Source organism: Sturnira hondurensis, unplaced genomic scaffold (genome assembly GCF_014824575.4).
Source record: "Sturnira hondurensis isolate 20B ecotype Veracruz unplaced genomic scaffold, ASM1482457v3 Scaffold0022910, whole genome shotgun sequence".
NCBI lineage: Eukaryota > Metazoa > Chordata > Mammalia > Chiroptera > Phyllostomidae > Sturnira > Sturnira hondurensis.
This window is the reverse complement of record NW_028095541.1, coordinates 11,336,163-11,359,037: the sequence shown is the minus strand read 5'-3', so window position 1 is coordinate 11,359,037 and position 22,875 is coordinate 11,336,163.

Sequence of the window (22,875 nt, the reverse complement as noted above, 5' to 3'; positions counted from 1 at the left end):
TTGTCCCCTGTGACGGTTCTTGGCTTTTCTCCTGTCCCATGGAGTCTCCACAGGCAGAACACAGTGGGGACAGGGCTGGTGGCACAGCGGTGGCGTCCACACTCTGCTGCTTCCCTGCACCCAGGGGAGATGTGGAAAGGCCACAGTTTGTATCAGGATTCACTCTCTGTGTCATATTCTGTGGATTTGGGCAAATGTATAATGACAAGTAGTCACCTGGACATTATCATAGAGAACCGTTTCCTGCCTGAAAAATCCTACATGCTCTGGCTGTTCACCCCCTTCTCCCCTTAAACCCCGGAGAGTATTGATCTTATTTCTGTTCCCATAGTCTTGCCTTTCCTAGACCATCACGTCACTGGAATCCTATGGCAGGTAGATTTTTCAGCATGGCTTCTTTCCCTTAAACACACGATTTTAAAAATCCTTCATGTCTTTTCCTGGCTCAATAGCTCATTTCTTTTTATTGCTGCATAAGAATTCACTGCGTGAATGTTTGTTGATTCATTCATCTGTGGATCATCTTAGTTGCTTCCCAGTTTTGGCAACTACAAATTCATTTGCAAGTTTTTGTATGGACATAAGTTTTCAACTCATTAAGGTAACAAATGAGCTGACAACGCCGATGAGCTGCAATACCAGAACCCAACTGCTAGACTGTGCAGCAAAAGTGTGTTTAGCTTGGTAAGAAACCGCCCAACCGTCCTTCAAGTGGCTGCATTGTTTTGTATTCCATCAGCAGCGAATCGGAATTCCTGTTGCTGCACTATATGTTTTAAACACCACTTTAATCGAGTCATTCAGTTATTCAAAAACCTCCCGTGGTTATTTGCTACTTCAGGATAAAACCCTAGCGCACTGGAGACAGAGCTAAGCACAGCATCTAGCTCACTACATACTTTTGGCCACATCTTCTTTTCATAACCTGGGCCCCCCAAAAACCCAGTAGATGATTTCACTGGGGGGAGAAGGTAGGAACATAACCCATGGACAATGGCTGCCCAGAGGCACCATGCCTTCCCATCTTTCCTCACATTGCTTAACAGCTTTTTAATTACCTAATACTACCCATCTTTCAAGACAACACTGAAGTACCACTTTCTGCTCGATTTCACTAATCCCTCCCTCTTCTGTCCTTGTAGAACTGACAGCATCTCCAGCCATCTTCATGTGACTCTATTTGAAGCTTCTATGGGCATCTAGATTGTTAGGCTCCTTAACAACTTTCTCACAAGGTGGTCTTGCACTGAGTCAAATCTCAAGCACAGTAATAGCTATTCCCACAAGTGTGTGCAAAAGATAAATGTTAAACTGAGAGTTATCTACCTCTAATGGATTTACAAGGTGGTCCTCTCTGAGGAATGCCTTTGTGTTCTACAGTGATGGAGTTGTTGCTGAGTCTAAAGGGAAAGAGTTTCCTGAGACCCACACGGGAGGATGGGGCTCTGTGCTGTGGTTTACTGATTACATACAATTAAGGGGGTCCCCCTCCCGACTTCCCAGTGGTCCATCTCCATTGTCTCACCATGGAAAAGGTCCAGTGTTGTCTTCAGGAGGGCCGGGATGAAGGCCACTGCCCAGAGTTTCTGCTCCACGTTGAAGCACAGTGCAGCGGCTCCCTCAGCGTACTCCCAGCGGCACCCATTGCTGTGCTTCGGTATGCAAGCTCCCTGCTCGGGCCACGGGCCACGCGGCCGTGGAGCGAACAGGTGTGTGCACTGCGCAAGTGCTGCAGGCTGAGAGAGAGGGAGAGCGCCCTTAATTTGGTTCCCCTGGGGGTATATCCGGGAGCTGGGGTTTGGGACGGACCAGGTGCTTTCTCAAAATGACCAGTCAACTTTCTAAGTGTTCTCAGGCTCTGGATGGATCCACACCCCCTAGGCAGACTGACAGGCCTCTACAGGGCTACTTCACCCTGTGCCCCCTGACAATCCAGTGCCAGAGAGGGTACGGAGGCTTGTGGAGAAACACTGTAATCCTCCGGGGTGTGAGGCTGCAGCTTTCCGGCTGAACAAGCAAACTAGCTCATGCTCCCCGTTTTACCAAAGCCCACTGCCGAAGTCCCTTCGCTCCCCTTTCCTAGCTAAACTCAGACAGCAGCACCCTCAGTAATAGTGTACACTCCCCGCCCCCGAGATTTCCGGGAAATCCCAGCGTTATTGGAGTAAGTCCATTTTCAGGACAACACTTGTTTGATCGTACTGGTTAAAAACTAGTAATTTTATTTTTAAAATCATTCTGCTTCTCTATGATGCTCTCTCACAGTATTCAAGAAATCATTTCCTGACTAGAGGTAGAAGAAAAAGTAAAAGAATTATTTGTTCTTTATGAGCAATAAATACTAGATGATTAAGTAAGTGTACATGAAAGAGAAAACACTGAAGAAACTCAATACATTGAGATATTTATTTCCTTCAGAAGTTCAAAGTGCTTTCTGAGTAGAAGTGTCATAAATTCCTGCAATACATCCATATAAGTAAGAACTGTTATCATTTCCATTTTCTGGGGTCTAGAGTTGAAACCACACCTCCAGAAATCCCAGGGAGACTCAAGACAGAATCCAGGCCTCGATTCCAAATCCCATGGCTTTTGGGCTTACAAGCAGGCGTTTGATGTATTAACATGAATAGTTGGAACTGGTTCTGGTTGCGGTACAGGACACCGCTCCGGTGCCAGAAGGAGAAATTACTCGTGGAAGCTTGATTGCCACCCCTCGTGAGACTGGCTCACACTGTGGCTCTCCAGGGGGCGGGGTAAGTCTGCTCTTTTATTCGTGGAAAAAGGCAAACACGCCTGGAGGACAAATATACAATTTATCAGTCATCCAGAATTCATCATGGGTGTGTGTTAGAAACGTCACTGCAGGAGGTTGTCTGCAGGGAAGGGGCATTCCTCCAAGTGGGAAAGACTGCAGAGGGGAGGCTGGGGAGGCAGGGGGCAGAACCCCGACTTCGCGATTGTCCTAGTCCCTCCCTCTGCATGCGTGACTCGGTGTGGATTGTCCTCCGCTTCTTCCTCATCATGGCCCAGCGGGGGTTGGGGCTGCTGAAGGTGGAGCTGGGGTGGAGTGGAGAAGGCTGTGTCCACAGGAATGCGAGAGAGACCCCGTGGTCCAGGTGGACTGTATCCTAAAGCCTGGATGACATCCCTTGGAGCTGTTCCTTTTATGGAGCAGAAATAACTGAAAGAATGAGGTCTTTTAAAATGCACTGTGAGAAGACAGTTAAAAGCTCGAAAAATTTCTGGGTGAGTGGAGTGAGGAAACTGAGACAAGAAAGTTAAACAAGGCCAAACAGTTTGAGCGACTTACAGTCACCTGGTCAATCACAAGAACGTATCTCCCTTGACCAAGGACACTCGAGAGCAAATGGTTTATACTCCTCCTCCCTGACCAGAGAATACATGGCTGAAACCACCCTGGCCTGGGAAATAGAGGCCCAGTTAGTTACCATTTGTGCCAGCTAAACCCAAGGACAGGTGAAGTCAGGGGAACAAATAACAAAAAAACCCCACTAAAAGCCAAACAGTCCCGAGTTAAAAGTAAAACAGTATAGCAGACCAAAGAATAATCCCAAAGCCCCTATGCACTCATTCTGACGCCATCAGCGCATTAAAAGTGCACCTGGAAAGCTGATGGGTATTCTGCTGAAACCCTCCCCTAAGACTCTTGCCTGCCCACAAAAGATGAAAAGCCCCCAGGACAGACTCAGTGGGGGCTCACTGCAGAGCACGCCCTTGCCTTTTCCCAAGGCACAAAAGTTCTACTTCCTCCTAAACTCTGAGGGTTTGCATGGGACTTGCAGCCAGGGGGCAGTGGGCAGCGGCAGCTCAACTGGGACTTCCCTGCTGATCCTGTCTCCAAGGCCGCCTTTCTCTCTGACTCCCCAGTGAGCTAACAGCTGCCCCACCTTGGCTCACTCCTTTCCTATAGCATTGTAGGGAAGCAAAGCAGAGCCCTGTCTAGGCTCTCTCCTGTTGCTTCTTCTACCCTAAATCCTTTTTTTGTTTTACTGTCCCAGCTTTAATAAATGTACTCTCAAAATCACCTGGACTCATGTGAAATTTTTCCCACACAAAGTCAAGAACTACACATAACAGGCTGGCCTGAGGTGGACCCGTTCCAGGCTCATCCCAGTCCAGTAACAGCACCATTAAAAATTTTACATTGGGGCCCTGGCTGGTGTAGCTCAGTGGATTGAACACTGGTCTGCAAACCAAAGGGTCACTGGTTGGATTCCCAGTCAGGGCACATGCCTGGGTTGCAAGCCAGGTTCCTGGTTGGAGGCACGTGAGAGGCAATCACACACTTATGAGTTTCTCCCTCTCTCACAAATAAAATCTTTAATATATATATTAAATTTATATATATAAATATATAAATATAAATTTATATATAAATATATATTTATATATTTATATATAAATATATATTTATTTATATATAATATTATATATAATATTATATGTATAATATATATATAATGAACAGATACCTCTTTGAGATTCTGACTTCATTTCCTTTAGATAAATACCCAGATGTGAGATTGCTGGGTAAATATATATATTTTTATATAAAAGTGCCTGCTAAAACCGAGCCTATGTGACTCCCGTGATCCAGCAACTCCATTCTTCAGTCTTTACCCCACCTAGTCACCAAAGACACATGCAAGGTGAGCCCCAAATAGACACAATGCAAGTGAGTAACTAAATTAGGGTATGTCCAGAGTGTGTGTGTGTGTGTGTATGTATATATATATTTATACATACCCTATATATATATATATATACCCTATATANGTGCCTGCTATATATATATAACTTTATATAAGGCACTTTATATAAAAATATATATTTATACATACCCTATATATATATATATATATAGGGTATGTATAAATATATATTTTTATATAAAGTGCCTTATATAAAGTTATATATATATAGCAGGCACTTTACATAAATTATATATAAAACATCGGTACCCTGGCTGGTGTGGCTCAGTTGGTGGGAGCTCCTTCTCACACACCAAAGGATTGCAGGTCGGACCCCAGGTCAGCCACATGCCTAGGTTTCTGGCTTGGTCAGGGTGTGAGTGGGAGGCAACCAACTGATTGTTTTTCTCTCACATTGATGTTTCTCTCTCCCTTCCTCTCTCTTAAAATCAATGAACATGTCTTCAGGTGAGGATTAAATACATACAGGGTCTGGCGGAAGTCATGCCTGCTTGAGTGTGGTTGGTGGGGTTAAAATATAGTTGTAATAATTTGTATTTTAATTTGAACATCTCACCTAAAATGTCATATGGTGTGCTTGAGTGTGATGTTTTTATGTTACGGAAGTACATGCTTATGATTTTGTAATAAAAGATTTTGTCATAAAAGAGGTGTTATTTGGGCCAGACCCTGAATATGTATTATATTGGCAATACATATATATATAGTAAAATACATATACATATATATACAGTAAAATATCTAGCTCCCCTTTAAACGTATCCACATGTACTTAAGGAGATAGATACATTTTCTGTTCTCTTGATTTTTGTAAGTGGGATCACTCTGTATTCACAATAACAGCTAACAGTTTGGGGGTCTATTTGGCACCAGGACTGCTGTGATACAGATGGGATCCTTAACACGCAGTAATTCGTTTTAGTCCAACAAGCCCTGTTAGTCACTATTTCCATCCCCGTGTGGCCTTGACTTGTCCGAGGTCACATTGCTGGGAGCGACATAGACGGGGTTGAGCCCCAGCTGTCTGATTGTGGCACCCTTATTTGTGACCAGGTCAGGTGATCTCTCTCATTGGTTCTTAACTTTTCATTTAAAACACATCTTTTGTAGATATATTTTATGTCAGTTCATTTCATCCTTTTCAATGGCTACATAAGGCATAGAGTTTCATTCGGTGTATGCTTTTTACTCATTTCCCATTGACATTTAGAATGTTGTTTATTTTTTTTAGCTTCTAATTTTCAATAAACAGCCTCAATTTTGGTAAATAGCCTATGCGGGCACAGGTACAAACTCCTAGAACTGCAGTTGCTGGATCAAAAATTATGCATCTTCAAAGCTGTGCTCTGTTGATAACCACCAAACTATCCTCCACTTTACACCCTCACCAGCTGTGCACGGGCATGTCCATTTTCCCCAGGCAATAACTCTGGATACGGCCGGTGGTAGAACCTCTGGGGCCAGGGCAGCTCTGAGTCACCAGCAGCCTCTTCCCCCTTCTCCGGAGGAGGTGGTAGGGAACCAGGTTGTGTGCAGTTACAAAAGATCAGGCGCTTCAACTTCCAGATCCACACTGTCAGGCCCCAGTTTTGCACCCCTGCACCCCACATACCACTTGAACAAAGACTATATTGGTGGAGCTCCTTTTTAACCCTATAAACTTAGTAATAGATTAGTTACTTACTAATATATTAATTTTTAAACTGAGGAACTGCATGCTTACAGTTAAGTACGTAAAACGTCCTGTGCTTCGGAGCACAGCTGGACAGGTTTACGTATGCGTGTGCTCTGTAACCACCCCCAGACCTGGCACAGGATGCAGCCAGCACCCCAGGACCCCTCCACACTCGCCAGCCCTCTCCCCAAAGTAACCACCCTCTGGACTTCTATCACTGCAGACTAACTTTGCTCCTTGACTGTTATCAACATAGATGAACACTGCCTATTTTTGAACTTTATGTAAATGGAATTGTAAAATATGTCCTCTTCATGCCTGTTTTTTATCACGTAATATTGTTCACAAGACCTATTTATGTTGTCAAAGGACATAGATGCTTACTCCTTTTCACTGCAGTGCATATTTATTTCATTGCCTGGACATACCCTAATTTACTTACTCACTTGCATTGTGTCTATTTGGGGCTCACCTTGCATGTGTCTTTGGTGACTAGGTGGGGTAAAGACTGAAGCATGGAGTTGCTGGATCACGGGAGTCACATAGGCTCGGTTTCAGCAGGCGCTTGCAGCCAATTTTCCTCAGCACAATAATCGCACCGATTCCCGGCACCCCAGGCAGCGGAGGCAGCGGAGGCAGCTCCAGCTCCCCCACCCACACCCACTGCTGTGGGCTCTAAACAGTGCACCCTTCTGTCCTGTGTGCGCCAGCACCTCGCTGCAGCTTGAATGCATGTGCCCCTCACAACTGATAGATTGAAGGACTTTTTATAAGTTAATAACCACACAGATATTTTTCTCTACCACACTTTCAAAACTTTGTAAGGATTTCTCTTGCATTGTCTGTCTTTCTCTTACTGATTTGTAGGAATTCTCCACATATTTTAGAACTGAGTCTCTTGTTGGGACACGTATTGTAAATACTTTCTCCCACATTGGCGCTTGCCTTTTCATTTTCTTGGTGCTATGTCTTCATCATCAGAAGTTCTTCATTTTAATGTAAAATGATTTATTTATTTTAAGTCAGTTTTTTGTGTTGCTTAAGAACACTTGGCCATAAAACTCATGAAAATATTCTCCTATGTTAGCTTGCAGAACATCATAATTTACCTATCACAAGGAAATCTAAAGTCCAACTGGAATTGATTTTGTGAATAGCACAAAGAAGGGGTAAAGACTCGTCTTTCCCTCACGTGAACACCAATACCCAGGCACCACTAAGTGCAAAGAGCACCTTTTCCCACTGTCCTGTCATAAAGCAGTGATCATTTCTGTGCTGATCTGTCTCTGGACTTCCCATTCCCTCCCCCTGGCCCATCTTTTATTCTTGAGCCAATATCACAATTTTTAAATGTCAGAGCACTGTAATAAACTTGATATTTCATAGTGTGTACCTTCTTGCTTCGTTAGTCCTCCAAATTATCTTTGCTATCCTTGGCCTTTTGCATGTTCATCTGAAATTCATTTCCACAAAATGACTAATTTTTTAAAAGCATTGCATTGACTCTAAAGATTCAATTTGGAGAGGGTTTGGGTGATAACTAAAATATTTATGATATTTAATTTTCCAAAGCATGAACATGAGCTATCCCTTTATTTATTTAGGCTTTCTTAAATTTCTCTAAATATTTTGTAGTTGTTATTATAGAATATGAGCACCTTCAGTTCCTAGATATTTAATTTTTTAATGCTGTTGTAAATGACATTGTAAGTGTACTATTCTAATTGTCTGTTACTCTAAAAAAATTTAAGTTTTTCCAAAAGTGGATATTGAATCCAATGACCTTGAGAACTTCACTAATAGTTTAATCTCTTGGTTCAAAATTATAGTACCTGACAATAATAACAGTATTGTTTATAAAGTTTATATTTTTATTTACCAATAAAAATTAAGTTTATTATTTATTTACCAATAAGCAAATGTATAAAGTTTATTATTTATTTACCAATTAATTTGTCTTGGTTGATTATGCCAGCTAGGACCTCTTGTATAGAATGATTAGAAGTTTGTCTCCTTCCTAATCTCATAGAAAAAGTCTTCAATATTTGATCATTGAGTGAGATGTCTGCTGGAGATTTTTTTTAGCTACCTTTACTATGTTAAGAAAGTTCTCTCCTATTCCTAATTTTTATTTACCATAGGTGGGTGTTGAGTTAAAGTACCATGTATTTTACTTGCTTGTTTTGTCTGTTTCCTGCCCTGGAACACAGCCCCCCTGAGAGCAGGGACTTGGATCCCCTTTGCACCCCCCACCCCACCGTGTAACCCACAGTCCGCACTCAGGGGAACCTGCACAATGGAGAGTAACGGCACTTAGTCACCGGTTGTGCATGTTTCCAAGGCGTGAGAACATTTCTGCCACGTGTTTTCAGCTCTCCTGGTGTCCCTGGTATGGGACACCAACCACCATGGAGAACCTGTCTCCCCCGGAGCCCTCAACCCCTCACTGTTGCCTTCCCCAAAAGTGTCACCCCTGGGCCGGAAAGCAAGTAGCTCCAGGCAGAGAGGGAGCATGTGAACTGAAGAACAGGCTTGAACTAGAACACCTTACTTGAGACATTTTGTGGCCCACAGGGGACACTGTGCATGACTGTGGGACTAATTTGGGGTTGAAGAGACAAGACCCAGCACTGCCACAAGGTCCTGATTTATAAACAGGTCCCTTTCCACAGCGGCCTGCTTGCAACTACAGGGGGGAGCAGCATTAAGCTAAGGGACACTGTCCCCTTTCCAGTATTAGAGCAAGAGCAGGTTGTGCACACGAGTCATCACCCCCACCACACACAAGCAAGACCACATTCAGGACACCCACAGTGTCCACACGCAACACTCAGCACATGCACTTGCAGCACATGCTTATGCAACACAAGCAGAACACATAAACATGTGACACATGCACACACAACACATTCCCACAGCACACAGTGTACACACATGAATGGAACACACGTGCAGAACAAGCAACACCCACCCACTCAGCTTGAGGGACTTTGCTGTGCACTTCCAACAAGCAGCCAGCAGGGGACAGCATCGCGAAGGCTTTGGAGGATGAGAACTCTGCTTCCACAGGCAACAGATGTGAAGGACGAGTCAACTTTACAACCCGCATGGAGTGCATGCTATGTGTCAGGTGTCATGCTTGGTGCTTCATGGGCCAGCAACGAAAAAAACAGGAGTGTGTCTTCCTTTAGAACTCAGCTTCCTCTCAACCCTCTCAACGGTGGGCTTCCCCCAGAGCCAGCGTGTGGCCCCTGACGCTGTGGCGGGTGTGGGGAGGGCGCTTGCGGCTTCAGTCCCGGCCTTTCACTGCATGGGCTGTGAGGTCAAATAAGCCGCTTCATCTCTTCTCTGGACCACGAAATGGCTGACGGGGCAGCAGCATCCAAGAAATAAAGAGCGAATCGCACATGGAGACCACACTGGCGACTCAATTCTCAAGTAGCACCCTTTTAAAAAATAAAAGAAAACAGGTACAGTTAATTTAGTAATGTGTTTTACTTAACCGAATATTTTAAAATAGTATTTCAATGGGTTGGGCCATTTGACATTCATTTTCTTGGGGTGAAGTCTTCACATCGGGGTGTAGCTCACACTCATAGCGCTCCTCAGTCTGGCCCGGCCACGTCCCGGGGCCTCGGTGCCTACGTGCCAGTGGCCCTCTAGAACGAGGCCTAGATGTGGAAGCCCCCCCAGAAAGTACAAGTAGAACTACCCATACGATCCAGCAATTCCACCTCTCGTTTCTCTGAAAACAACAAAAACAAGAACACTAATTCAGAAAGATACATGCACCCTGTGCTCACTGCAGCACTACCCACAGCAGCCAAGGCATGGAAGCAGCCTCAGCGTCCATCAGAGGACAGATGGACGAGGAAAACGTACTCTGCATACACAATGGAATATCATCCAACCATGACAAAAGGGAATCTTGCGATTTGCGACGATGTTGGTGGACCTCGAAGGCTAAGTGAAATAATCAGACAGAGAAAGACAAATACATATGATCTCACTTATATCTGGAATTGAAAAAAAGAGAACTCATAGATACGCAGAAGAGAGGTGGGGGTACGAGGCATGTGACTGAGTGGAGGGGTCACAGGTGCAAACTTTCAGTTATAAAATAAGCAAGTCCCAGGGGTGTGACGGGCAGCACAGTGACTGCAGGTCATAATACCGTGCTGTCTATTTGAAAGTGGCTGGGAGAGTTGTCCTTTTGAGAACTTTTAAGCTCTCATGACGAGACAGAAAGTGTTGCGCTGCATGTGGTGCTGGATGTTGTCTTGTGGCAACCACTTTGCAATAGGCACAGTATCTAACCCTTATGAGGTCCGGCTGAAACTCAGATAATGGTGTACATCAGTTGTACCTCAAACAAACAAACAGACATGTAACCCCTAGTTCCCCCATCCTGTTTCAGGAAGACAAGAAAGGTTGGGAGGAAATATTATCTCTAGCATTTATTTTCTAGGCTTAAGTGTGTCCTCTGCTGTGGTGTTAGCTGACCTTGGAAACTTCCCTACATTTCCTCACCTAGAAAACGGGAAAGAAAACACCTGCGGTGAGTGGCCACCAGGGTTGTGTGAAAACCGGATGCGAGTGCTTTGGCTGAAACTGGTTCAGAACATGGCCAGGTCTGAGGCCATTGCCTCCTCGTCAGCTAACGAGTGCACTCGCCTCAGACTGACAGGTGCGTAGGAGACACACAAGACTCTCAGGGTAAGATGAGGGGCTGTGTCACAGCAAGAGCAGCAGGCAGGGTAGCAGCATCCTCTTGCACTGCGTCCCCGAGCCCCCAGTCCCACAGGAGACGCTGGCACACAAGACAGGAGCCCTGTGCTTGGGAACCCACATTGTCCAGAATGGGCAGTGAGCCTGACCAAGCTTTGCCCCAGCAGGGCACGTTCTCTCTATTCTGCTGCACAGTCAGCAAACCCACCCTGTACTCTGAAGACACTGCTGCCATCCTTACTCTGACAATTGTCCAGTGAGGAAAGAGCGGCAAAAATGACCATCATGCTGCTTATACAACCAGGGAGCAGCCTTCAGCAGCCAGAAGTTATTTGCCCCCCAGCTACTTGGTGACTCGCCACATCTAACACTGAGAAACTGAGATTCCAGGCCACTGGGAAAATGATCTCAAAGGTCACTCAAGCCTCATTCTTCCCCACTGCAATCTACAAACTGGACCATCCAGTAGCACTCAGCAGCTACTGCCTCTAGAAACTTCTGACGCTCCCAAGACTGAGCTCATTTGCAAACAGGTGGTACGGTGTGCGTACTGAACAAGGGGCCTTTGTTCAGGGTTGCCGTGATGCTTCCAGGGCTGCTCCGACTGGCCAGCTTGAGCATCACAGGGAACCCACAGACACCCAGGAGCAATCGGGCCCCATGAAGGCACTGCTGCTGACAGCTCCCTGAGCAGGGGAGCCCAGCATTGCCTGGGTGGAGGAGGGGTGGCAGGACTACTACAGGCACAGGTTCGAGGTCAGCCAGCAGCCCTCATACGGAACCTACCTGTTGTTGCTCTGGTCTCCACCTGAAGGGTTCTTTCAGTTCAATGAAGGTGGCCAGGAAGGTCACATGGCTTGGGGACTGAGGACTCTCTTGGTACTTCAGCAGAAGTCAGTGAGGGTCTCTTGCCCTGGAGAGCTCCTGATGGGTCCTTGCAGGGGGTTGGGTGGGACTCTTTTCCAGGCCACCAGTGTGACTGTGGATTAACACTGATCGCACAGAGACCTTGCTTAGCTCTCCACAGGCATTGTCTTATTTAACCCTCACAAGAACCCCTTCTATGGCTTGAGTTCACAGTGACAAGACGTTAATTCATCCAAGGCTCAACTGGCTCTAAGGCCCACATATGCATGTCAGTTATCTGCATATTTTCACAAATAAAATAATGGTCTAGGAACAGAATCCCTTAAAAGCCCTTCCTTCATGCCAGCCTGTTGCAGCAAAGTACCTCAAACCATACCTTTGGATAATCAAGCCTGTGAGCCCTGTCTACAGGACAAACCTTTAGCCTCTGATTGCCACAGCCCAGCGGGGACTGCAGTGCCCTGAGACCCTCACTGTCATGAGTGTACACTGCCCTCTAGTGTTCAAACATCAGCAGAACACTCTGCTCAGGATGACAGTGGCCACCCCTGTCTTCCCTTGAGGGCAAAACAAAGCCCACACTTCAAATTTCACACCTGGCAGCCTCTCCCATGAGACCACGAGGGTCCCTGCATGAAAACCCCTGTGTGGTGCTCCCAGCATCCTCTGCAGGCCCCAACCTATGAGAGGGGATTCTTTTTTCTGACAGGGATGTTTGTACTTCATTAACTTCAGTCCTGAGCCCTAGAAGCATTTATTCATTCCAATGGCTGGTGGCAAGCGCTGATATACGACTGCATTTTCAACTTGCATTCCGCAGACCTCAAATATATTTCCTTTTCTCTCCATATCACCATCCCTTTAGAAACCAAGTATATTTCCAAAGAAACGAATCTGTACACGAAGGAATAAAGCCAATTCTTCTTGATGGGATTTTAGAAAAATGTTTGAGTGCACAAAAAGCAGAGGAGCTCTCAAACGATGTCTGAGCTCAACTTGACCCTTGGGCATAAACGGGAGCCAAGTGGGCGGAGAGACTTCCCAGGGCAGGGTCGAAGAGCACAGAGACCCCCTCTCAGGCACACACGGTCCTCAGGGACTCTCGAGCTTCCTGCGGCCCTGACTGAGGAGTGCGCAGTGCCCCTCGAGCTGCCCAGCAGGTACGTGAAAGCGGCTAGGCCGGCCCACGCCTCAGTCAGCAGCTGCTCTCACCGGGATGTGCTCACCGGGCACCACCAGCTTTTCAGGGACAATAGCGCAGTGGCATTTGTTTGTTTCACTCATGACTGTGGGTCACCCGGGTGGAAAGCCATGGGTGTCCAGGTTGACAGGGGTGGCCCACCCCTGCGTGTTTCCTATTTTTTTTTTTCAGAAAAGTGGGAATGCCTGGGGCACAGTGTCCTGGTAACTGGAGGAGCACAGGAGGGAAGGTATGTGTGAGCACGTTTCAAGCCTTTGCTCAGATCACATCTGCTAACCTGTTACTGACCAAAGCAAGCCATGGGGCCAAATCCCAAATCTCACTGTGTGCATTGGGGAGCAGGCACTGGGGATTAGAGAACAGACATTTGCTGAACAGTAATCCAATCACATGCCCCTGCAGATGCCAATGTGCCTTTGTCAATGGGTGGGACAGAGCCATGTGGAGGCAGACTGGGCTTCTTCTCTGGTGAGCAACTTCTTGCTACATACACCCAGGTTTAAACTGAAGTAGTTCTGAGCATGCCTCGGAAAAATGACCAGTTGCCACTTCTCATAAAGGTCCTTCCAACACAGACAGAGCTATATGGGCTGACTTGGCCAAGGCCCCGGATGGTCCAGTTCCCTGGAGCTGAGAGTCCTCCACGCAGGCAGGGGCTCTGCATTGCCACTGTGGGGGTTCCTGCGGAGGTGGCTACTCTGTGCTTGTGACGAGAGCTCGCTCTGGGAAGTGGGGGGCCCCGCAGAGACTTCTTGGTGTGTCACGGCCACGGCCCGTCAAGGAAACCTGCCCTGAGCAACCAGCTGGGATTTTCATAAGATGTGCTTTCTCCGGAGTGGGCGAAACCAGGGCCCACGCAAAGGCTCTGTGCCTTGAAACTTCTCTGAATTAAAAAAAAATGACACCCTTCACAGGCGCCACCCATTGGAAGTACTCAAACTTAATTTAATGAACTATCATAAATGAAATTAAGTTTGGCAAACTTTAGCTTATTTTCCTTCCTGGTACCATCCTATGTATATGGAATGGGTCTGAACCAGGTGTAGTATGGGCACAGTTATAATTCTGACAGGAAACCCTCCTAGAGTAACAGACCTTCAGAATAGAGACAGTTATTGACAACAGTGGTATAAACCGGGCTGCGCCACACCGGCGCGATGCAGACACAGCCCCCCGTCCAAGTTCATGCACGCAGGGCTTCCCAAAGGCAGAAGGAGCTCTCCTGATAGCTTCTACTTGTTGTCCCAGAGTTGGAGACAAAAAGGACAGACCCTGTGGCAAAATTTTGCAGCTGCCACAACGAATCCTCCCAGGCCCCGGTCCTTCTTCCCCAACAGAAATCACAAGATTCCCTTTTGCTTTCTAACTTTCTCAAGGGCAAACACCCAGACTAAGTTTTCTATTTCTGCAAAGTAAAGCCCCTCCAAACACAGCAGCTTAAAAGTATAACAAACATGTCTCATTTCTCATTGTCCTGTCATCATGTGGGAGCAGCTGGGCTGGGGCTGAACGGTCCCCTTCCAGGGCGCACACTCCCAAGCCGTGCAGGCTGCTGGCGGAGGCCTCAGCTCCTCGCCGCTGGGATCTGCACGGGGCTGCTTGAGTGTCCTTTCAACGTGGCAGCTGGCTTCTCTCAAAGCAAGGTACCCAAATGGCAAGTTGAAGGCCAGTGTTTTTTACAACCTGGTTGCAGAATTCACAAACCACAATGTTTGCGACATGCTGGCTGGTTACAAAGCGTAGGCTCACTGAGTGTGGGAGGAGACTCCACGAGGACATAAGTATCTTCGAGTGAGGGCTATGGGCTCATTTTGGAGGCTGGCTGCCGCACCTCCAGCTTGCACTTAGGGGCCTTTTTAAAAGAGCCTCCTGTCTCCTATGAAAAAGAAAAATAGCCTGACACCGATAACCGAGTGAAGAGCCTCATCGACATCACTGGATTTTATCCTTAGCTGTGCAACAATAGAGGGAGTGGCCCTGTATTGAAAAGATGGCAGGCGTGAGCCAATGGGAATGGAGACCTCTGAAGCCACTTTCTGCTGATTTACAAGAAGTCAGATTGAGGGTGAAACTGGACTGGACTTTGTGAGAGTGAATGGGTTGGAAGAGGTTGTGTGTGCTCTGCTGGCTTTCCCCAGTGCGGGGCCGGGGGTGGGGGGAGGCGTCCTTTCCATGACCCATCCACACGGGCCACATGTCAAGCCAGTGGGGCCCAGCTCAGGCTGGGTGGGTGACAAAGAGAGTGTCTGCCAGCCAAAGACACCCACGGTGCGCCCCGCCCTCCTCCTGCTCCCACCTCCTCAAGCCCTCAGCCCACCTTTCCCGATGCCGGATGCTGGGCCGTGTCCACTTTGCTCCTGCAGCCCCGAGTCTCCCTCCCCAACAGTGCCTTTTCCCCAGCAGGACCCCACTACCCCATCTCAGCCCTGCACTCCTACCCCAACCACCTTCCTGCCACCTGAGCAGCCAGTTCGACTCTCTGTCCATTTTTTTCACTTTCTCTTTTAACCTTCTCTTCTCCCTCCGCCCCCGCAATAGCAGTTTCTTATGGAAAATCCAGATAAACAACACACACACACCCATAACCCCAATTCCAGAGAGAATGATTGTTAACACTTGGTGTAAACACTTCCAGACATGTAAAATTTTGTTGGACTATGGTGTCCACTTCCTGCTTGACCGAACTAACATAGAGGGCCTGGCGGCCCCCACTTCCTCCTTTTGTTTGACACCTGAACGGCTGTGCTCCAGCTTTAAAAATGCCGGGTAACCGACACCACCAACATGAGCCAGAACTGTTAGGCCGTGGACCTAGGAGGCAGACACAGCCCAGACCCTCAGGACGCTGGCTGCCCAGGAGAAGGGACAGTGACAGTCAACACTCTAACTACACTCCATTCCAGTCATCACAGTGCCGTGCACAGGAAGAGCCTTCGGGCGCTCCCCGAACTGTCTCATTCTGTCTGGGCTGCTGTGTAACAAAATACCACACCCTGGGTGGTTTATAAACCACAGAAATGGGTTTCTCACAGTCCTGGAGGCTGGAAGTCTGAGGCCAGGGTGCCAGCATGGTGGAGGGGGGCCCTCTCCGGGTTGCACACTTATTGTTGGTGGCAGTGGAAGGGGCTAGGGAGCTTCCCGGGGTCTCTTTAGTTAAGGACACTAATCCTGTTCATGAGGGTGGCTCTGCCTTCCCGACCTAACTGCCCCCCGAAAGCGCCACCTCCTAATACCATCTCCTTGGGTGTTAGTTTGTTAGGTCAGGAAAGCAGAGCCACCCTCGTGAACGGGATTAGTGCCCTTAACTATGAATTTGGGGGATCACATTAGTGACCCCCCCAACAGGATTAGTGCTGACATATGAATTTGGGGGGATCACATTTGGACCTTAGTCCCAGGCTCACCTGATTAGGTCAGGGAAGCTGATGCAAAACATGAGCCCTACGTGGGACCTGAAGGGACCTTGTCCGAAGAAGAGAAGGCTGAGGCCGGCCCGGGAGAGGCCTGAGCCCGGAAGGGCAGGGAGAAGCCCCTGTGCCTGGTCTGTTGAACCACTTCTGAAGACTCCACACTTTCCCCAAGTGTCCATGGGACCGAGTGCACTAAAACCACATGATGTTCCAGTTTAAAGAAGACGCGTCTCATTTCCCTCACCAGACCTACACAATCAGCCTCCTTTTCTTTTCTAACAAGTGCCAGGCACTGGGATACACAGCCAAGTTTGAAAGCCACAGCCCGGAAGTCCCCGCCGCCTGTGCTGATGGCCAGGTGCTCCGAGATCACAAGTCTTTGCAGAAGCAGCCCAGCGCACCCGGGAGACATGTGCGCGGGAGCCCAGAGAAAGAGGAATGATGGTTAGTTGCTGTATTTATCAGCTGTATGGGCACATCTCTTGTTCACACCTTAACACCTCTGAAATCGGGGTGTACTTACAACCCAAGGCAAGAAATAATTTAACCAGTAGTATTTTCCTCCATTTAATGCTGAAACAAACAATGGCATGTCTTGTAGGTTTGCTGAAATGTGGCGGCCGACTCCCCCACTTTCCAGCTTCTCCTCCTGCTCAGCACCGCACACCCGCCCACTCAGAGCTGGAGACACCCCCGGGTGGGAGACACGCCCGGGGCACGTGTTGGACACCCTGCTGATTTACGGCGTAGCAACTTGCCTTCCGTGGGGGAGGTTTTCTCCCTGACATCTTTACATGTTTTCTTGTGGTTTCTGTTTCATTTTTGCCTCTAGTCACAAAGTCTGACAAAAAAATCAAAGTGCTTTGGGGCTGCGTCTTCTTCAACAGAGATACCTCGGAAAGTAAAAATCTCAGAAAACCAGGGCAGAAAGTTCAGAACTGTCCCGCTGTGGCCGAAACGAACTGAAATGGTTAGAAAGGCAGAACATTCGGTGGCAAACCTGCTATCAGAACTGCGCTGGGTTAGCTCGGGTTCCCTGTGGTAAGCTGCGGGGTCTCCAAGGCCCGAAGGGTCCTCTCTGGGGCCGAAAGGCAGCGAGATGGCTGCTCCTGGGACTTTCCAGGGAGGATGCAGGGGCTGCCGCCTCCAGGGCCACTGGCCCGGCCCCTCCCACCCTGGGGACTGCTGGGCCCTCGCTGTAGACGCCTGAGTCCACAGCCTCTGCCTCTGCAGGTGTGATGCTGTCCACAGGAGAGCAGAGGAGGGTGAAGAAGACTGTGTTCCCAGAACCCAGGAGCGTGGCGCCTAGATTCCTATGTTTGCCTCTCACCCCACACCTTTTCTCCTTATCAGGGCCAGCAACGTGACAAATCATTCCCTTCCCCTGGAGGTGCGTCTCCAGGGAAAGCCAGGTTTTACAGTTGACAGGCCCTACGATTGGTCTGCAGAGGTGGCTGTTTAGAGCTGGTCTCATGACTGGTCTCATGACCTTTTGGTCTCATGACTGTTCTCTCCTTGGAAGGAAGGCACTGCTAGATACTCTCCATTTGGGGCAACATGTTTAGTCTTTGGTAAGACAAAATCTCCAGTGCTGACTGCAAGGCTCCCACCACAAAGCTTTCCAGAGACTCGGGAGGCATAGGAACCGCTCTGTGTTGCTGGTTGGTGAGCATCCACCCACTCTGGGGCTGATGCCTTGAGGTAGTTTAAGTATGGCAGAGACTGCTGGTTGCCAATCAATAACTATTATCACTTTCTTTATTAGTAACAGAAGTTTATTATTCAGACCCACGATGGTGCCCAGTTTAAAAGATATTTCCCAGCCTCCCTTGCAGGTAGTTTGACCATAGGATCAAGTTCCAGCAAATGGAATATAAGCAGAAGAGTGTTAGATTGCCTGGAAGTCTCTTTAAAAGATGCTAAGGAGAGTTCTTCCTGTTGTTAGCTACCTGGAATTTGTATAAGATGGCTGGGACCCCAGCAGCTATCTTGGACCATGAAGCTACCTTAAGGATGGAAGCCACTGTGTGAGGATGCTGGAGCAGAAAGACACAGGGAGATCGGCTCCCCAGTTGTCAGGGAGCTAACCTGCTGGACGACCTGCCTCTGGATTCCTTAGAAGTGTGAGAAAAATAAGCCTTTATCTTGTTTTAAGTCATGGTTGTTTCCAATTTTCTGACATAAGCAGCTGAAAGCAACACTAATGAATGCACTCAGTATTATAAGCTGTTACCTTTTACTTTCCTGACTCACTGATGATCATTTTCTTATCCACCAGGGGTATAGCAAGCTAAGATAAACAGCACTGACTCTGAGGTAACGAAATAGGTTTGAATCCCTCTTGCTGATTGCTGCGTCTGTAAGGAATTATTCATCCTCCCTGCACCTGTTGTCTTTTTTAAAATGGTGTGCATTAAATTAATCAATGCATATAACATACCTGGCACATAGTGGCGGCCTGACAATGTTAGTGTCCCTGTCTTCCCTTCACCCCGTGTCGAGCATTTATTTTAAATACACCAAAGAAACAAAAGCTAAACGTGCACTTGGGTTTATTTCTCCACAAGCTGACCCTGCTTGCATACTCTTAGAAATACGCCAGAGTGGTTAGGCAAGGTAAAAACATCCAGTCAATATGGCAAGAAGCACAGAACTGAGAAAAGCAGCAGAGAGAATAGTCCGTGGGGCCTCTATGTGATCGGGTGCAGACCTCCTATAGCTCAAAGAAGCACTGGGTTCTCCAGCTAAATCCAAACCAGAGGTCCATGGGGCCTGGGAGGGCTGGCACTGTTTTCCATGCAGCTGTTGTCCCCAAAATTCTCAGCAATGGAGTGACTGACAGCATTTCCAGCCTGTGAAATAAATATGAGCCAACCGACCACCTAGGGGAAGATTTATGTGTGGGGTAGAAGCTGGTGAGACCCAAACATCTCTGAGCCTGAGTGCATTTAAAAGGACCCCAGGCAGCCAAATGGTGAGAAAAGCAGTCTGCAGACACTGGACGAATGCCTTGGGCTGGCTGTCCGCCTCACCAACAGCCCAGTGCCCTGCTCTAAGAACATTTTGGGAGACTTCAAGGCCGTCGGCCTCTTGGCTGCTCCATGGCCATGGGGCCAGGGAGAGACGTGATGAGTCACTGGAATGGGGAGGGACCCCCCTGGTGAAAGAAGCAATGGCAGGGCTCCCTCCCCTGGCGACAACCTGGTCCTCCGCCCTGCTTAGCCACAGTTTTGAAATCACTACTCCTGGACCCTCTGGACAGGGCAAAAGACCCTATGGACTTCCAATTTGCCCAAAAAAATAGTCATATAATCTTAAAGTTGGAAGAAACCAGCTTGGTTCAATCTCTGTTCTCCACTTAGGAAGTGTTCCAGAGAGAGTAGTGGAGGTAGCTGATCACCGCTGCTTAACATGGAGCCAAGCCCAGGACTGGGTCCTCCGATTCCTAGGTTGTCTAGTTCATCTCACAGTATTAATTGGTCAGAGGACTTCTTTTTCTGTAATATTTTAATATGTGGATTCAGTGATCAGCCCACTGGGTCTCACTTTAAAGCCCGCATCTCAGCATGGTCTGAGAGTTCAGACTACTTACCGCGGGGGCCCCGGAACACTGGAGCTGGAGACCCACACACGGGGAGCCCAGGGGAGGGCACGGACCACGGTCGGCAAAAACTACTGGGGAAGAGAAGGAGCTCAAGTTGGAAAGGAGGACCAAACTTCAAAACTGGCAAACACCATATATATTTATTGAGCTACTGGGAACGAACTGAGAGCACGTGCCTCTGCTTCCAGAAAGGTGATACCAGACACGAGAGAGGGATCTCTGACCAAGGACCGAGGCCTGGACTCAAAACCTCCAAGTTGCCAGACACTGACTTGCTTTCCCCCCATGAAGTTCAGGTCCACCTTCACCTTCCATGCACTGAATGCCCAATGTGCCAGTGGACTTTCTGTATATTTGATTCTTATATTCATGGAGTGAGAGAGGTTCCATATCTTTGGACTATAAGACGCACTCCCCCCAAATTTGGGAGGAAATGGGATGCATCTTATAGTCCGAGTGTAGCTTTACATTTACATTTAGTGAAATACTATGTTATTTGTTATTTAATATTTTACCCCATTTTTGCTTCAAAATTTTTTTACTCTTTTCCTCTTCTAAAACCTAGGTGCATCTTATGACCTGAAAAATACAGTACCTGTGGAAACAGAATCTGGGGAAGCGACATGTGCAAGGCCACGTGTAAATATTCAAACCCAGTCCCCAAATTGACCCCAGGCCTCTTTCCACCGCGTCAGCAAGCCCCTGCAAGGAACACAAAGCGGAGTGCCAACACCTGGGAAATACTTGGTGGGGACCAAAGGTGCCGAACGTCTCGGGCCACCTGTCCCTGTTACCGACACCTCCCAAGCTGTGCCCATGCAGCCGGCTGCCCTCCGGAATCAGCCGTTAAGGCCCGCAGGGCAGCTGAAGACCACGAGCACGGGGACTTTCCGGCAACGTCTTTATTTGGGGCACGTGTCCTGGAGCAGGCCAGCCCCCCTGAAACTGCAAGGCTTTACATTATGCAGAACAATGTAAGAGCTCCTTTAAGACATTCAATCGTGCCATGCTGGTGTCTCTAGTCTTCACCCACCTTCACCTCTGGTCACCAGGAAGCCTCTGGCACCGCCTGCTCTGGGGGTCGGACCGCAGCTGGCCTCTGGCCAGTAGCGCTTGTCTTTCCTGGGACCCTCCCCACATGCCTTTGCATGGATGGTGCCCAAAGAAACGCTGTGCAATTACAGAGTTCCTGAGGGGCTACGGGGCCTTGTCTTCACCACATTTTAAAAGTTCTTGTTCTCTCTCTCTCTCTTTTTTTGGAGATGTTCCTGCTTGCTGTACGGTCAGGCATACATTTGAGGGCTCAAATTTCAGCTGATTCAGGTGAAGAATAAATACCTCACTGCGTTTATAATCTGTAAGTTACTGCTTTTCTCCCTCACTGAGACATGCGGTTTTCATTTTTAATTTCTGCCATGTGCTTCTCCATCTTTTGTCTCCCTCCTGCTCTGTGACAGTAAACGGCAGTGCCCGGGCCAGCCACGGGGAGGGTGAGGGTGGGGGCAGCAGGACGGAAGGGCCATCCCTCTGGCTCAGCTGCTGGCCCCGGGCCTGGCTTCCACATGGGAAAGGGGCGAATGGTTGGGGCAGCGCTCCTCCTCACCCCCAATCAAGGCAATGGGACAGATGAATGGCCACACTTGCTTTTGGGTTCAAGTTTCAGTCAGAAGCCACAGTACAAGGACATCCCTGTCCTCTGTAGTAAACACAACTGTGACAAGAGCTCTCAAAAGTCAAAGCCAGGAATCTGCAGGCTCTGCTGATTGTTGAGCAGAGCCTCGCCGCACTGCTGATGAACCCAAGGATTGTTCTAACGGGCAGTCTGCTAGGCCACACAGACCTTTCCAAGGGGCCTCCGTCTGAATTACTGTCTTATCCACTCCTTACCATGCAGGCTGGGGACCCTCTTTCTTTAATGTTACTTTATCATCTGCCCTTGGTGGGTCCCACAGCGGACTAACCCACTACCCAGGAAAAGGACCTCCCACCATGCAGACTCTTAAAGGTCACTTGGAATGTCTCTTAAATTCTGTCCCGAGTAGCAAACTCTCCTCCCACCCACGAACAGATGCACAGAATCTGCAGTGAAAAACAAAGAAAATGCAGAAATCCCCTAGGCCTGCTATACTGGCTTCAGCTTAAGAAACATACTCCCACCCTCACTCCGTCCAGAGGTTCATCCCCTGCACAGGCAGATCTGGTGGAACAGCGGCCCCAACGCTCAAGTAACTGCGTACAAGAACTCTGAAAGTGGGAATGTTTCTCTAGGCTTATTTAGAAAGAAGTCCGCTGCACTGATCACTTTCCAAGAGATGATAACCTGACACTTAACTGCGTATTATTTAATCATTTTAAGCAAAACAAACAAGAGCCAACATGCTCACCCACAGTCTTTGGGGGTCACAGAGGCAACGGCAGGTTAATCTCATCTTCTATCCATCCTTCCACTCCAGGCTGGGAAGCCGCTCTCCCTCACCCACCAGGAAGCCACCAGTGGGTGGGCTCATCATTTTTCCTTGGAAGCCCTAAGCCAAGTTTCTGCCAGAGTAAGTCATTTTGCTGCCACAAAGAGTGGTCAGGGTCTAGTTTCAGAATCCGTGGAGTTTAAGCACTTGAACTTCCACTACCACCAGGCCTTCACCAACAGCCAGATGAAT